This window comes from Adiantum capillus-veneris, chromosome 15 (genome assembly GCF_014529385.1).
Source record: "Adiantum capillus-veneris isolate H3 chromosome 15, ASM1452938v2, whole genome shotgun sequence".
In the NCBI taxonomy this organism is placed as follows: Eukaryota; Viridiplantae; Streptophyta; class Polypodiopsida; order Polypodiales; family Pteridaceae; genus Adiantum; species Adiantum capillus-veneris.
Window position 1 is genome coordinate 158691747 of NC_140945.1, and position 14471 is coordinate 158706217.

The window sequence follows — 14471 nt, forward strand, 5'->3', positions numbered from 1 at the left end:
GAGTTCGAAATGAAGAAATCTTTGGTGCGAACTCATCACCTCTAGAACATGTAGCTGGTATGTATATCTTGATTAGTTAACAATAATTTTGATATCCATGGTGATAGTGACAATATCTTACCTTCTGAAAGGTTTTTGAAGGACCTACATTGTGCATTGATTCTTTCTCAAAGAAGCTCGCTATTAGCAGATGCTCCATCACATGATTGCTCTCCGTCACATATGGATGGGCTATTGGTTGTGTCTTCAATTGAAAAGGCTAAATCTATGTGGAGTGATCTATTAAAATATGCAAGCAATTCACCATGCACTAGAAATCTTCTTCTCAAGGGGATTGCAATATCAAAGAAGAGATGCACTTATAGAGATCCTACTAGTGAAGAGAAAACTTATCTAAAGAAGTTTTGGAACATTCTAGAGCAGTACTTCCAATGTTTGGAAGTAAAGACATACCAAAAGGTCCTCTTTAAAGGGGATATATTTAATGTGGGCGCCAATGTCATAGTGAAGGTGGATACTGATGATGCAACGGTGGAACACAAAGGTCACTGGAAGGCTTGTATAACATCCTTGTTCTCAACACAGTTTGATGGAAAGTGTATGCTTTTCTTTGGTGGACGGTATTACAAGCAATGCATTGTGGGAAAGGGGGACTCAGAACAATTGTTAATGGATCCAGTTACTCAAATGAGTGTGCTTGAGAAGGCCCCTTTGCCTTTCACATGGGATTGTGTTCGGCCCATCTACTATACTTCACAATTTTATTACATTGCCAATACCAAGGAGACAGAGGCTCATTGTTTATGAGGTGAAGGATTTGAGGCAGCGTGATAGCTTGTTAATGGAAGGAGGTTGTGGAAATATAACATTTAATGGCCTAAAAACTTGTGTGTAGTGGAAATTAGCATGAACATAGTGGGCATTTCATTAGAATAGATTCCTAATGAGAATTACAAGAGTGCTTGGGTGGAGAGAGCAAGAAAAAGCATAACACCTAGTTAGATAGCATGAACAATACTTTCAAAAGAGAGAGAAATTAAGCTATTGACAACAGTTGAGGACCGGATTTGCATGGAGCCGGTCCCCCCTCCAAAAGGCTTTGTATGATGGTTTCTCCCATCAAGAGAGACATTGTACAATACAATTCTTTGTGTTCCTTCAAGACTAGCTAATGCAATGAAGATGAAAGCTTCATGCACTAAGCAAAACACTTAGCAAACACAACATTAATTATCCCCGGTCTCAGACCCAAGACCTCACACACCTTCGAAGATGGTGAGAGCTAGCAGGGTATGAGAGTAGATTGAGAGGAAGAAGGAGTATCTTACGAGAAAGATGTACGTCTCCTCACATAATCACTCATATTAGCATAGCTTAGCTTAGCAATTAGCTTGGTAGAGGAGATGAGCATGCATTGAAGCTTGGCTCTTGGTTGGATTTGCATCCACATGCCAAGAGTGTGTCGATGTAGGCTTCTATCTCACAAGCTTGGAGTAGCTGATGAGCTCTCCATTAAAGCTTGGGAAGAGATAGTCTTCTCTTTCTTCACACATGAGATTGTGTGAGTGTGTGTGTGATAACGCCTTGCAAAAATCAGCCCCCCCCCCCCCCCCCCCCCCCCCCCCTCTCTCTCTCTCTCTCTCTTGGGCGAGCCCTCTTGCTATTTGCTCTTCCTCTACCCTCATTGGGCCTCCCCCAGTCAAGCCAATGATTATTAAGCAGCATAAGTGATAGCCTTCTGACATGTGTCCCACTTTCCCCTTTTGTGAGAGCTTTAGGTAATTTAATAATCCAACTAAACTCTCATTGGACCCCTTTGCCTCCTGGCCCAATAGGAATCAGGCAAGCCATTGGTCTCCTAAATGCTCATTGGACCCCTTGGGAGACTGTCCAATAGTCTTCTAGAGGACTTAATTCTCATTGGTTCTTTTATTAAGTGTTTTTAAATTAATTAAACTAGATTTACTCTAGCCTAATTCTTATTGGTCCACCTCCAAGGCCATCCAATAGGAATTGGGTACACCTTGTGGGCATCTGGGCTAGGGAGCTGACATGTGTCCCTCATTCCCTTTGTGTAAAGGGAGCTTGTGTGTGTGTGTGTGTGTGTGTGTGGCTTTCTCTCTCATCCCCTACATGCAAGGATCGCCCCCTCCCAAGTAGGGATTTGAAAAGACTTTTTGGTCACACACAAAGCGTCCAATTTCCCCTAGGGTTGACGTTTGGACAAACCTTTGAATTTTGGAACCTTAGCATTTTGGAAGTCTTAATGGGCTAAACCTTAGGGTCTTTTTAGCCCATTGTTGCACATGGATCTTTTGCAGATGGCCCCCCTTTTGGATCCCTATTTTCCCTCCTTTGGATCCCTACAGTGGCCGGTCTGCTAGCTTAACCAATATTCTAGCTTTTTCTCCCCTGGCACTTCCCCACATTAAATGATCAGTTTAATATGAGAAAATCATTTAGGAGAATTAGATATTGATTATTATGACAGGAAATGTTCCATTATGGGTGGAGGTCCATGATATAGTTCAAGTGTGCTTGAATAGCGAGAATGCAATACAGATTCAACATGCTGTTGTTAGAGAGACTGATTACGAAAGGAAAAGGGCAAAGCTTGCTTTATTGGAGCGTGATGCATATCAACAAAACACTTATAAAGTTTGTAGAGAGGAGCATCAATGGAGAAGTTGGGATACATGTTCCATTCAAATTAAAGATTGAACAGCCACAAAACAAAAAAAGGTTATAAAGCCTGGACAGGCGGCTAGATGGATACCTATTGTTTGGCATTCTCTATAGACATATAATGGTGGTAGCCCCTTTTATTCAATCACTCCTAGTAATCTTGTGGAAATATTTTAGAAAGACTATTGCTTCATGGATGACAATTGTTGTATTCATTGTTATGGTGTTCTTTACATATCTTTTGTATAACTTCACTCATATGGTATGCAAGCATGGCTAGTACATTTGTGGAAGTAGTTTAGAATGCTAGTATACTTGTGGAAGTAGTTTAGAATGACTATTATTTCATGGATGACAATTTTTGTACTCATTGTTATGCAAGTAGTATACCTATGGAAGTAGTTTAGAATGACTATTCATTTATGGATGACAATTGCTAGGTTCATTGTTACGATGTTCTTTGCATATCTTTCTTAGAACCTCACCATAGAGTATGCTAGAACTTCTGGGAGATCTACTTTATGGATGGAGATTATTGTACTTATTGTTAGTATGCAAGCATGGCTAGTATACTTGTAGAAGTAGTTTAAAATGCATATTATTTTATACATGAAAATTGTTGTATTTATTGTCAAAGTTTTCTTTACATGTCTTTCTAAAACATTACTCATAAAGTAATGACAAGTTTGTGTATAATTTTTGAGATAAACTTTGTTACTTAAATGTCTTGTTGCTCATGTGTGTGTTCAATGCTTTGTCTTTTCAGATATGAGTTATCCACAGTCCTTTGTGGAGCAACTACTGTCTTTCTCTAATGAAGAGGACCTCAAATTTTTAGATTCTTGGAGGGCCAGTCATCTTGGAAATAAGAGAGTTGTTTCTTCTCCATCTAGCATCTCTATAGGTGTTGACACTAATAGCAACGATCATATATGAACAGGTGTTTAGGGGTCCACCTCCTAAGCTTAGAGAACCCAATAAACTCTATGGTAGGGATTTACTCTTAGAAGAGGGTAATAACCAACATAGAGTTCTTTATTCAAACTATGGGTTTGTTAGAGGATGGTTTGCCAAACACAATCCATTTGGAGACCTTAGAAATAACATGGAGAGAAAGAATACCGTGTTGGATGTAATAAGAAAAAATAAAGGTGAGCTTCAGCCTATAATAGTAGCTGGACAAAATTATCATTGGAAAGAAGAGGACGTTTATACATGGGCCATCAAGTCTCTTGCGGCAAAACGAAAATGGAGAAAAAAGAAACCAAACAACGAATTATCTTCTATCACCCCAATGGTGGGTGTCATTTTGTAGGATTTTCTCTAAGTAACGAACTTCTATTATGTCAAAGTATAATCAAAATGTTTTCATGAGATTAGATAGAAAAAGAAAAAGATGATGATGATGATAACCAAGAATTTCATGAGAATGATGGAGGAGAAAGTGAACTACAAGGAGAAAGTGAGCTAGGAGAATATGGTTCACTCACAAAACTTGTGAGTAATCCTCTAAGGTGTTGAAAATTTATATGAAAACTAATGATGAAGAAAGTAATGCTTTTGTTGTTATTGAATAGCTAAAGGATGCTTGTGCACAAGAAACCACTTGTATATCTACTGAAGAAGAAGAAGAAGAGCAACCACAAGCTACTCATGTAAGCACTTCTATCTTAAAATAACAATAATGTATGACCTATCATGATCAAATTTGTTATTATGTGTTTAGAGAGAGACGAAAGCATACATTCCTAAGATGCCATGGGAAAATCATGATTTACAAAGTGATGCTTATGAGGTATGTGTGGTTTACTCCTCTCTCTCTCTCTCTCTCTCTCTCTCTCTCTCTCTCTCACACACACACACACACACACACACACACACACACACACACACACACACACACACACACACACACACACACACACACAAAGATATCAATTGAAATAATTGAGGTAAATTTAGCTAGTTTTGTGTGCGTGTGTGTGAGATATCCAAATTCAATTGCTTAATGCGCAGGCATATAGAAACTACATGCAAGATGAAGAGTTTGTCCAATGCTATCAAGAAAAGGATATGGAAGTAAACAATGAATTAGATGAGTGTGAAGACCATATCACAAAACTGGTACAATTCTAATTCATGTATTTTTTTCACTCTAAAACTTTTTGTTAATTGCACTCTTTTCTTGAATAATTTGTGAAGGAAAAAATCAATGGAAGGACACAAATTATAAGTGGTACAAACCAAGAACAGAAAAGAAAAAGCACACGAAAGCGCAAGGTACTATTTTAAGATGCTTCACATGGAATATTTATTTAATGAAATACTTACCCTACTTAATTTTAATGTTCTAAAAAAGCCATGTTTTCCCACTTCTATAGGCTACTTCTAAGATTGAAGAGCTACTAAAGGAGAAAGATCAAGCTTCAAAGTTTTTGAAGCTTAAAAAGAAAAAGGTTTTTTTCTTCACAATAATAAGATTCTTTAAATATTTTTGCATGTGGATACAAAATAAAAGAGTGGACTTTAATTGTTTTAGGAGCAGAAATCTGATGGGGGATGTTCAATGAATCAAAATCAATGTGTGTTGGAATTTCAGGTATGCAATAAAAGCTAAACATTTCCTTACTTATGTTCACTAAAATAGTACGTCACTTTTTAAACAATTTTATTTTGTTATGACAATTATGTAGGCACGAAATTTGTCCAGGGATGACAAAGAAACTATATTAATGAAGTGGCTAAATCTCAAGAAAGTACAATACTTGTACCACTTGATCAAGCCAATGTATCTTGCTATGCAGAAATCAAATAGTTTCCTCAAGAAGAGAGCAAATGAGGATACTAATACTTCCACTATGTGTGAAGATTTAGTTACATGGCTTTTGTTAGAAGGCCTGATAATTTTTGATTTTGATAAAATTGGCTCTTTATCCATGAAGGATATCATTGTAACAAATGACAAGTAGTTTTATAATCCAACCACATGATTTAAGAACTGTAGCATGTAACACACGTTATGTAAGCTTTCATTTGTTGTACTCATAGCTATCTTTATGAATTAAGCCTACTTTAGTCTCCTAATGTTGAAGTAATCTCTCCAAAATTGTTTGCTCGTGGGAAATTTTTTAGATTAATTACTATTTTGTGTCTACATGTTCCTTAGTGAATTATTAAGTGAACTACAAGGTTGTTGATAGAAAAGTTACTAGATGAACTACTAGTTTGCAAGCAACCGTCCTTATATATCACTAGATGACTTGCTAGGTCGTAAACAAAAATTGCTAGTTGACTTACTGGTTTGAAAACACCAATATGTAAGGTCAAACTAGTAATTGAGTCAAATCCTACATTGAACTAGTGATCTTTTTACTATATTGAGACTTGAATTGCCATATGGCTATTCAAATCTCCATATAGTAACAAAATTACTATATGTAGCATCTAGGAGTTGTCTCTTTTTTACTAGTTTGCACTCTTACTAGATGTGTGTATTGAAACTAGTGAATCATCTAGCAATCATATATTTTTTACTATATGGTAAGCTGTCCAAAGCCCCTTGTGTCTACAACCATCCACCAGATCCCCTTGTAGTGCTCGCCTCTGTGCATGTTGCGGCCCCTTAGTCCAAGCGAGTGCATTCACAGCTTGTCACTTCCTTAGTTGTGGCTCGTAGCTCCGGCAGTGGTTAAATGTCAGATTGCCTCACTACGTGGCAGTCGTGATGATGACCTACTCAGCCGGTGACAAGCGTGATCATGCACACTACCTGAAGGCTCGATCATGAGGTGGTTAAAACACACAAGCATTTGACGCGGAAGCGTCGTGTGCATGCGACCTGTTTAGAGCAAATGTTTCATGCAGTGTACTGTGTACGTCTCGAGCTCAAGGCCTGAGAAGTTGCTACGGATGAGAAATCATTTTAAATGATCAAACATTTTTCATGTTTAATCATTTCCAGTTATCGGCTGACCTAGTGGAGGCGGACTGCCACGTTGGTTGGCAATCCGATATCTATCTCAACCCATAGCTCCTCTCATGCTTCTGTCGACTCCCTCTTTATGCCACTGGCTGCTCCCCTTGCCATGCAAGTTGCAGTCCCCTTCATGCCTCCTATCATTCACGTCCTCCTCCCCTAATTTCACTTCCAGTAGCAGACTCTCTCATGTAGAGCCAGGCCTGGCACCTCCTTTAGAAAAAAATTTATAGCTCTAAGCTATTTTCAACTTGATTCAAAAAAATCTTGCTTGGTCCCTTGTCCCACACTCGGAACTGCCAGCTTGAGCTTGCCTGAAAAAAAAAACCACCTTCACTCCACACCTTTCTACATGGTACCATATGGCATGGCATCAACTACCGTCCTTGCACTTTGCCTTGTATAATTCTCATAACCCCCCCCCCCCCCCCCCCCCCCCCTTCATGGTGGCAAACGCAACGTAATCGGCTTGAAGAACGATACTCCTCCTAGAGTAGTACAACCACTTCAATTGCCACCATGAGTGACCTTCTAAATGATCGGCTTTAAACAAACAAATGCATTGATCAAGTCACACACACGTTGACATTAAAGAGTAGGAAGAAGATGACGTACACTTGGTTCTTCATTGGAGGTGCATATCGCTGCGTGTTGTACCCCCCCCCCCCCCCCCCCCCCCCCCCCCCCCCCCCCCCCCCGCGGTGTTGCCTCCCTCTCCCCACCTTGGAGTCCCCTTTCTGTTTTGCTCTTGCTTGGAAAGTGAATTCAAACCTTGCTCGCATCTCAAGCATCTGAGTGCCATCTCAGCCATGAAGTATGCTTATAGCCATTCATGACGACCATTGGATGTCTATAGTTTGTTTGCATGCCTGGTTTACCTTGAAATGTGGGTGGGCTCTTCAATTTGTGGCCCAATTCTTTCCGACCTGCAGCCTTTAACATATTCTTGGGTACTTAAACCATATATGGAAGCATGTGAGTGCATGTTTCTCTTAGGCACACATGTACCACGAGTATGAAAGCATACTAGAAGTTCATATAAGGGAAAAGTACACATCATTGTGTAATGTGGCTCATCGTTTATGTAGATAATAGTGCATAAAGTCATGTTGTCTTCTTTTATGCTGGATTCCATCTGACATTACAAGTGTTGTTTTGCAAGCAAAAATGGCAAGTGATTGAACCAAAGGGGCAGATTGATTTTCTCTGGGAAGTGTAGAGCTCATGGTATGGATGGATTTAAAAAGGCACAAATTAGAAGTGATGGGCAACTGAAAAGGAGTCGATGGTAGCTGCCAAGGTCTCAAAGCGATCAAAGAGATCAAGAGAAACAAAACTGAGGTGAGTGAGCAACAAAAGCACTCTTTTGATGAGATTTTTCCTTAAGAGCTCAAGCTTAAAGGAAAATCTTGATGCAAATCAAGCTAAGCTAGTAGCCTTGGAGGAAAGTGAGTCCTCTATTTAGGGCCAATTTTTTGGTATACCTTTTTTTTGCCTTGGGATCTTAATACTTTAATGAGGTTTGGGAGCATAGCATGGAAGTCCCTTTTGTTTATGAAGATGATAAGATTGCCCATATCTCAACTATTTAAAGATGCTTCAGCATCTCCAATTAGCATCTCCAATCAACCCACGATTTAAAACCATTGCTAATGGACATGATTTGACCTCAGCACGTAGGAGAACAAAGACTCAAGCTTAACCACTAGGCTATATGCTTGTGCTGCCCTATGGTTTCCCCTTAAGCATTAAAAAAAAACAATCCCCCCCCCCCCCCCTAGCCCCGTACCCTTTCTCCTTTACCTTTCTTTTCCCCACCCTTCCCTTTTCCTTTCTCTCCCCCCCCCCCAAAAAAAAACTAATTAATTAATAGGTTTGTGAAAACAACGTTTTGGCTACCTACTTGGTTAAGGTGATGGTTCTAAAGTTTGGATCTTTCACAAAGAATCGTTGATTTGTGGTGGTGGTTACAATATGCATGGTATAACTATTTTCTTCCAAAATTGTTGCACTTGTTTTAATTTTTCTTCAAATTTGGTCGAAATTTATCTATGCTTGGTTTTTTTAGCTTGGTGATTAGAACCCCCCCCCCCCCCCCCCCCCGCCCCAACAAACACACACACACACACACTTTAGATACATGTACATTTGCTTTTGGTTCATTTTGCTTATTTAATAAAGGAAACCCGTCTTAAATGTTTAAATATTTTTTATGCTTGTTACCTAGAATGACTTTTTTTGGTGAAGTACAAGCATTTGCGCTTGTAAGCTCCAAAGTGCACCTTCGGGCATCACTCAATCACATTTGAGTCCATGACCTGGGTCACAGAGGTCAAATGATTCAACCAATTGAGCTAGCTCCCATAAGCTAGAATGACTTTCTTGACTTGGTTCAAAACTTCAAATGATGATTAAGCCCTTCAACATCTTAGTCATAATAATATATATAAATATTTTTTGCCATGCTCACCATTGTGAGTGGAAATGTTATATTAATAGAAAATCATTGCATGGGCTGCCTTAGAGATATTGTAGATTTTTGCCATAAGCCAAACTCCTTCCAAAACCCATATGAGACATTCTTACACTTGCAAATCCTGGCACCCGTGCAAGTGGAACTCGTTACTTATCAGGTTTCCATATGTTGCCACCATGCCTTGCATTGTTATGTTTTCTGCCAATCCTGTCACCCCTTTAGTACATAATTGACACTTTTCTGCCTCACCATCAATTGTGCAGAGAGCTAGTGCAGTTTGCCATGAAGGTGCACTACTCCTTGGCTATCTTTGGTGGCAAGCTCCTGTAGAATCAAGAGGGTATGTAGGTGAGGTAGTACCTACACCCAATCAATAAGAGTGTATTCCAATAGATGCCCACGCTCAAGCCATATCTTCATGCCTTCTATCATCTGGTTATTGGTAGGAGGGGGGACCTCCATGCTTGTTGACCTTGCTAATGGTGCCATAACTATATCTGCACAAAATTTAAGAAACCGCAGAAAAATATAGAAGGACTTCGCAAAAGCTTGCAGGTAGCAAAAGTACTCAAAAAAGCACAAAACTCTCATGCAGGGAGCAGAAAAGTGCTCTGCATGCAAAAGTGAGTTTAAAACATGCATTGCACGTTTATAGTATCTCTTGTGCATGCCAAACAATGTAGACCATTCCTTGATTAAATATTTCACAAGTGTGGTAGTTAATGGACCGCCATGCCATGTCACACCAATTACACTACTCATTCTAGTATCCATCTCATGATGCCTCAAATACCCCCCTTGGGAATAGAGTCCATGTCAAAGTTGCTTATCAATTAATTACAATAACAATTGCATTAGATACCATGATCTTCTCCTCATGATTACTGGGCACCATCCCAATGTGAGTGGCCATAATTTGAACCCAATCACCGGACTAGAAATCAAAGTGCCATTCAAATTCCGCAAAAAGAATGCATTGGCACCAGCACTTTCATGAACATAGTACGGGACTAACCACTGCAACTTAAGCTTTCCCTTATGCTTCCCTTGCCATGAATTAAACATCAACACCAAGTCTCCTAGTTTAAATATCTAAAGTGCTTTCCCAGGTTGACTTGTTTTTTCTTCCTGGTCTAAGATTCCCGCAACAACATAAAACTGTTATATCTATCCTCTTCCAGTGGGAGCAATTGATTGATGCAATAGGCCATTGAAACTTTTGGTAAGATTTTCTCCAACACCACAATCCGCATGCTAGGTACTACAAATTGCAATAGAGAAATAGCCTCTATTCCGAACACTAGTTTGAACGGAGTAAACCCTATAGCAGCTTTATATGAGGTGCGATATGCCCTTATTGCCACTGGAAGTTCAATATCCCAATAATCTTGTTTTGTAGCCACTAACTTGGTCAACATCTGCATCATGATCGTATTACTACTTTCAGTCAAACCATTTGTGCTTGCAAATAACAAGGAGTACTCTTCTTATGCATGATTTGGAAAGTCTACAACAATTTCCTTATCATCTTATTCAGGAAACGTGTACCTTGATCACTAAATAATTCCATTGGTAATCCAAACCCTGGAGACACATCCTAGCATAGGCATTCAACAATTGAAACCAAATTATCTTCCTTTAATATCCATGCTTTGAACCATTTTGTATAGTAATCCATACAAAAGATGATGTAGGATATTCAACAACCTAATCCACCTCACACTGGGTAACCCAGTCCCCAATGCTTGGCTTTAAAAAACCTCAGGCAATGACCCTCACAAAAGGTTATGCAAATACAACTAGCCACAGTCTCACAAAGGGCTCTTTCAAACTGAGTCACAAAAATGGCCGAGACTGCCAAAAAAAGCAAAAATTGGCTCCACAATGATGTAGAATGGAAATATCTGCAACGTAATGTACATCCAAAATATGAAATTGACACTAAAAAATTGCAAGACATGCCCTCAAGAAAACACCAATGAGTATGCAAGTAAAAACACAAAACCAACTTCTGTAGAAAGTAAAATGCTCTTAATAGAGCGTAAGTACTCTTAAGTGCTAGTCACGCATAAACCATATGCATCCAAACCCCCACGAGAACTGTAATGCCTATTACTTCCAAAGATGCTCGAGAATGACTGCTATGTCAAGAGAGCCTATGACTATCCTTGTGCGTGCAAAACTGTATCTGAGAGCTGTCTTAAAAAATCCATCAATGGATATGCATAAGCAATACCACAGAGAACATACATCATGGCCAAACACACATATGGCAATCCAAATCTTCTCTCACAAAATGCATAGGATCACTGCTAAAGCAATCTGTAAGCTACCTCTCACTGTCGACAAACAGTCTCCCTATCTTGCTCTCTATAATAGCAATCTGTAACCTACCTCTCATTGTCGACAAACAATCTCCCTGTCTCGCTCTCTACAATACTAGAGAGCATGTGAAAAACTGTAGTCAATGTCATCAAAGTTGATGCCAATGCCGGGTGTCACTCCTCTATGGAAGAGGTCAATCTCGAAAGAGAAGTCGTCGATATTGCAAGCTAGGAAAACGGGTTGTCAATGTTGAGAATTGGATTGTGTGTGTTTGTTGGGGGCTCGCCATAGCATAGGCAATCTCCCACAAAATCTATCAATCCGGAGAGAGAGAGCATGACCCGGCTAGGGCTTGGAGGCATCACACAAAGAATGTGCGAGAGCGTCATCGGATGCAAAGATTGAGAGGATTCAAGAGCGTGCATCCTCCAATGCAAATAGAAATCATCCCAAATCAACTAATGCTAATCGCACATCAAGCATCAATACAAGCAATCATCTACACACATCAAGCAACGAAGTGAAACACACTAATCTTGGAATCTCTCAAGCACAACTCCAATTACATGCATTGACGATTAAGCACACAAGATCGCATTCAATTCGGCCACCCCAACCATGCTAATCATGGTGTCCAAATCAAGTCACACATAATCAAATTAAGCTCAAGGCTTCTTAAACCTACACACACACAAGCACACCATTAGAGGACAACTCTAATCCCTCAATCACGAGTACGTCCACTCCCCTTAATCGAGAGAGTTAGATAAGGACTCCACTAATCAGAGTAGCTTAGCATAAGTAAGAGTTAGATTAGAGAAGATCAACACTTCAAAACAATGAAGGAAAGTAGAGAAACATGATTGACAACATAATGAAGACTATATTAATTAAGAGAGGATTACACTAATTACATGTGATTAGCACTATCCTTCTAAGCATGTGCATTAAGCTCAAAGACTAGGCCATCAAGACTTACTCTAGGGAGAGAGTTCTCAAAAGGACCACTCAAGAATGACCTCTCATTAAGCATAGGGCTCTTTTATAGTTTTGGGCCTCAAACCCTTCAACTATGGGATAAAGCGAGCTCTCTAGCCTAGACTCATACAACTTTGGAACTCTTAAATGAGCCCAAGCCCTATACAATGAAAAGTAAATATTGTGCACATCCACAACATATCCACAAATTGGTGCATAATTGGTGCAACCGTTAGCCGCTGCTAACACTCCCCCCTTCCTAATTTGGCGCACGTCCTCGTGTGCCGGTGAAGCAAGACACGGTGACATGGTAGAAAGCAAGTCCATGGAAGAAATGTTGAGCTGCAAAACATGAGAACAAGTAATGAGCATCAAAGGCCACCAAGAATGAATAAAACATAAAGCACAAATGAACAATCATGCAAAGTGATTTTTTGCTTCTAAAAGATGGGTCAATCATAGTAAAAAACTAGACAACATAAAGTAAAAAAATACTCAAACTATTGTGAAGATTAAACCACTTGAAATTTCAGTTTTATGCATGAAACATAAGCAATCAATTATGACCCTAGGCTAATGCAAGTTCATAAACCTACTAGCCTAAAAATTATGTGAACAATCTTAATAAATCATTCAAGTCTATCATGTCTATGGGCTATAAAAAAGCTCTTAATCTATTAGTACATTGTCAAAGTTTTTTGAAGCTCATGGAAGTTTTGATTTAGTCATTCATTGAAAAATTAAAGCACAATTACAAGGCTACCACCCCAAGGCAAGTCTAGGTGCGACTCTCAGCTCCTTGAACCCTCAAGAAGGTGTTCCAAAAGCCTACTAGCTTACCAAGGCGACGGCTAACCCCTATCAACCCAGGGCATCGGTTTAGGGCCTTGACCAAACGAGCCAAGGTGATTCCCCTCGCCTACCAAGTGCCGATAAGGTGCTAGGCCTTTCATAGACACAACATAACATATAATTTTTATTTTCATGTGCCTTAGTAGCATTTTTGCTACTTTTTTGGACACTTATTTGCTTCATGGTTCATTTTTTAGCACATTTTTATTGCTTCCTTTATGAGATACCAGTGGCAATCGGACTAAAAAGATTAAAGCCTAATCATAGCCCTAGGTCATGACAAAAATGAATGGAATATTAAGACCTATCACTATGAATCTAGGTCTAGCAAGAAATGTACCTACATTAACCTAAGGTCAAGGCCAATTACCTATGATTAACATTCATAAAACCTATTTTTTTGTGAGTAAATTTTCACAAAGTAGGGTGTTGAAAATTTACGATGCTTAGCTTTCTAACATGAAAAAAACCATAGCTTAGAAGCAAAATTTCACCTAATCCAAGCAAGAGAATGGAGAGATGAACAAAGAGCAAAATCATGGAAGGATTACACCTATTCATGCTCTTTGAGCATCCTTGAGCAAGCATCCCCTTTGTAGAGAAGTCTCTTGATCTTTTATTTGCAAAAGAAGCTGATTTGAAGCTAAGTGTAAACACAAGCTCCAAAACCTTTTATTGAAAGACAAAAGCACACAAAACATTAATGAAAACCTAAAGCTAGGGTCTTGCATACCCGAATTTGCCAAAGGGAAAAAACCCAAGGAAAAAAAATGCCTTTGGTTATGCACATGATGCTCTTTGATAGCAAATTTATGCATACATATCAACCATGAGAGAGGTAAAATGCTTCTACATAAGCAAATTTTGCAATTTTTACCATCTCTCATGCATGATTCAAAAGTCGATTAATTTCTAGCTCAATGAGATGGAATTTTAAACAAGCCAAGAGCTGAAAATAATGAAACTTTATGAAGTGAAGTGGCTTTTCAAAGCCAGATTTAACATTTCAAAGCTTTCCAAAAAGTTGGCTAACAACTAGCTCACATGAATTTTACAATTTTAGAGCACACTCTATGAGCTAGAGATGACTGCAACTTGATGAAATGAAAGTGAGTGGCTCTCAATAGCCAAATTTTATACTTGAAAGCTCTCAAAAAGTTGGCTTAACACTAGCTCAAA

At 39.1% G+C, this 14471-nt stretch overlaps 1 pseudogene; it reads left to right on the plus strand.

Annotated features, from left to right (window-relative positions):
- The first annotated feature begins 3453 nt into the window (after positions 1 to 3453).
- LOC147441750 (uncharacterized) lies at positions 3454 to 4821 on the plus strand (annotated as a pseudogene).
- Positions 4822 to 14471: the final 9650 nt, after the last annotated feature.